This window comes from Triticum dicoccoides, chromosome 4A (genome assembly GCF_002162155.2).
Source record: "Triticum dicoccoides isolate Atlit2015 ecotype Zavitan chromosome 4A, WEW_v2.0, whole genome shotgun sequence".
Lineage (NCBI taxonomy): Eukaryota > Viridiplantae > Streptophyta > Magnoliopsida > Poales > Poaceae > Triticum > Triticum dicoccoides.
Window position 1 is genome coordinate 621,357,735 of NC_041386.1, and position 3,835 is coordinate 621,361,569.

Sequence of the window (3,835 nt, forward strand, 5' to 3'; positions counted from 1 at the left end):
CCATGTCCGGTGACTTTTTGTAGTGCCCCATGTCCATCTAGGCATATGCCCCCATATATTAGACACATAGTAACCTCCCGTGGTAGTTCCATTGGCATAACCATGCCAGTAACCACATTGATTGTTTGTTGTGCCTGTGACTTGACATATCAAATTCTTTGATTTGACAGCATGTTTACACATGTCATCAGAGCATGATATGTTGGTCGACGTCGAAGAATTGTTGGGGTTGTACACCTCCAAAGTGTTCTCAGAGAAGTACAATGATAAATCATGATTACGAGGTAGAGAAAACAATCTGAAATTAGCTGCATTTTTCGGTCAGATTGATTAGAAATTGGAGAATGGACGCCTTACATAGATGCGATCTGACGTCGTGTGCAAGTAACCCACGTGATGTCGCTACCGGTGTCAAATTGCACGGAATACCATTTCGATGGGTTGCCCAAAGTCATGAAGGTATAGTAGAGCCTGCAAGTTCAAACTTCAAAATTTAGATACAATGACAACATAATAATATCACCAGAGGAAGTTGATCAATCACAACGCAGCGGTAAACAAAAATTGAACAGAAAAGAGACATTCAAAGCAATTGGATGCCATGCTTTTAGAGATTCTGGAGCGTCTACAGGGATGCGACGGAAAAAGCTAACGCCGGCCATCCGATGCGTTGCATGAGCCACCCGCACAATGTACCAACCATTGCAATGCGCGTGGTACTGCAACACATTAATTTCCAAATCTGCCCGTCCATCCCAACCAAGCCGCACCAACTGCGGAGGTTGTCTTAGTCGCGTGTTCCGGTATTATCGGCGGCTATCTCAACGGCCTTGTTTGGATTCTTCCTATGTTGGCCAGGCCAAATCGTGCTTGTGCCAAAATATTTGAGAATAGTGCCGCACAACATTCGACCTAAAGGTAAATGAAGTGTAGATGCATGTTATATTGTCTTGCAACATTCAAATTCAATTATTTCTTGTTCAAAAATAAAAATTAATGATGTGGAGGGCTTTCATGTTCTTTGATGATGTGGATGGCTTGCATGTGGTAGAAATAGAAGTTGAATGGTTGTATATGGGTGCTTAATGATGTGGAGGTGTATGTAGTGGAAAGTGAAAAATTAATTGATTGCATGGGCTTCATGATGTGGATGGCTTGCATGTGCATTTAAATGAGAGATGGCATGTGGGGGTCATATGTGATGAGGTGGATATGTTGCATGTTAAGATAAATAATTTTTAGTCCCGCCGCGGTCGCCCAAGTTGGTTAAATTTACGGTCAAACTTAAATCTGAAGAACACGGGTGCACTACGTTATGGAATTGAGAGAGTATTGGGATGAAATTTTTAATTATATAGAATGCCATTTGTAGTAATTAAAGTAACCATTGTCAGGGAATAAAATATTATAATATATATTTTTGAATAACATGTGTTTATCATTCCCGGTTTTTTCGGGCATTTGGGCAGAAAACTGGAGCCCATGCCTGTACCGAATGTGGAGCACCTCTTTTTTAATGGCGGATCACAACCATTAGATGTACATAGCCATATCTAAACAAACATCAATTAGATTCTCTTAAATTATTCTATTGCAAGCACAATATTGCGAAAACCAGAGGAACGTGCGACAAATGCAAAAGAAAAAAAATGCTGTCATCAATCGAGTGGTCACTATTTTTATTAGAGACCATATTGTTGATCCGATAACATTGGAATCTTTCATGCGCATTAATATATACAAATTTCTGGTGCATTATATTCTATTGCGAAGCTATTAAATATTTTTATATACAATGGGATTATAAATACGGGTGGATTGGTCATAGTTTATCTAGATGTTTTTCACCAGAAAATATATATTCTGCACTAGAATATGCAATCAATGGTCAGTCAATAATATGGTGCAAGATATAGTAGTAAATTAATTATATAAAACAATATTCGTGCTAGAATCAATTTACAACTTGGTGTAACTTATTAATAATACATCTCTGACTTTGACTCTATTTTTTGCAGGGCTATGACTTTTAGTTTGACATTATAAACTCAGTTATTGAGAACAAAGTAATAAGTATCCTGTAAAAAAAGAAGTTAAACTTACACATTCAAGAATAAATCAGGAATAATAGTTTGTACTATATGGCAAAAATAAATACGTTACACTTTTGGCACGCTAAAGATGAGAGGAGGAGAGCTGGTCTCCACTTTACTTTTTTCTCTCGGTCTCATGCAAGCCTCAGCTGAGAAAGAGGAGCCATGCATATGAGCATCTCCATCTTTATTTCCAAGTGAAGTGACACGTCCCATCAGCGCCCGTGCACCCCTCCTCTTGTAAACGGTTTCTTTTCTCTTTTGTGTGCATGTATTGTACTCCTCATCATGTGAGCGCTGACATGCGAATCAGTACGACGACGGTGGACTGCATGTGTGTGATTGGAATCGTTTGCACTTGGCTAGCACGTACAGAGCTGGGTAGGGCAATCATCTATCTAGTTGCCCGTCAAGCGTGTTGAATTGTACAGTATGTATGTAACGTTAATATAGTTCTGCATGTACCATGTAAATAGGATCCACGATCTCCACGGCCAACGTACCTGATCTGCAGGGGCACCGATCCTCCTCTTGTATATAAGGCGTTTACTCTGTAACAGTCAATAACAAGAGAGAAATATTCTTCCAACTAAGCGGACCAGAGAGTAAATGTCGCAAGTCGCAATAATGTAAAAGGTTGAAGAGTGACTGAGCAACCGGTCTGTTAATTGTAACCGGACAATAAGTAGAACTAAGACGAGAAAAAAGCTAGCACGACGCCGGAATCAGTCATCTAGATTGAATTTTCCACCCCCTTTGAACAGAGCACTGAGCAGGTGTTCTCTGCTTGTTGTTGCTGCTGCCTTAACAGCCATATTCTCTGCCACCCATTGTTTCTCCTTTGGAGAAGGCTACAACTTTGCAACCTTGTGTGACTTGGTCTATCTACATCAATGAAACAGCTAAATGCTGCTATTCCATAAAAAAAGACTAAGAAGAAGAAGAAGAAGAAGAAGAAGAAGAAGCAGATTTTCAAACAATCAATATTTGCACTGTTTCTGTCTTGTTGGTGAACTGGTACATGGCAAGTTGAAGCAATTTTTGTTATCGAAATCAAAGAGTAGTAGTGGTCAAAAATATTGGGAGAAGATTTATGTACACTTGATGAATCATTTCAGTTTGAATGGTTCACAAAACAATGTAGTTAGATTTCATTGCTGCATGGGTAAGGCTCATACCCAAGAATAGCCATGCACCCAGACTGAAGAGTAACCATTCTATCAACCATACAACACACTCACTCCGTAAATTCATGCGGAAAAACTGGCTTCGTTCACTTCATTTAGAATTTGCAAACACCAAGATTCAGATTGAGTGCTTTTGTAAGGTTTACCGCTTCAGATAGACTTCACTTAGCTAGCAAAATAGTACTGTAGAAAACTAATGATCGTAGAAAAAGCACACTAAATTGAAAAAAGTTCATCGATTTTGGAAAAAAAATGAAAAATGTTCATTGATTTTGAAAAAAGTTCATCTAATTTCAAAAAAAGTTCATCAACTTTTTAAAAAGTCCATTGATTTTGAAAAAAGCTCATCGATTATGGAAAAAATTCACAGATTTGAAAACACAGCTCATGAATTTAAGAAAATGTTTATGAATTTGAAAAGGTCACGATTTAAAAAAATTGATGATTTCTTACAAATAAAAATAACGAGAAAAAGGGAAGAAAACTGGCCAAACAAAAAAAGAAAAAAAAACAAAACAGGTTCATGTTGATTAGTATTGTATTTAGTTGGTTGGA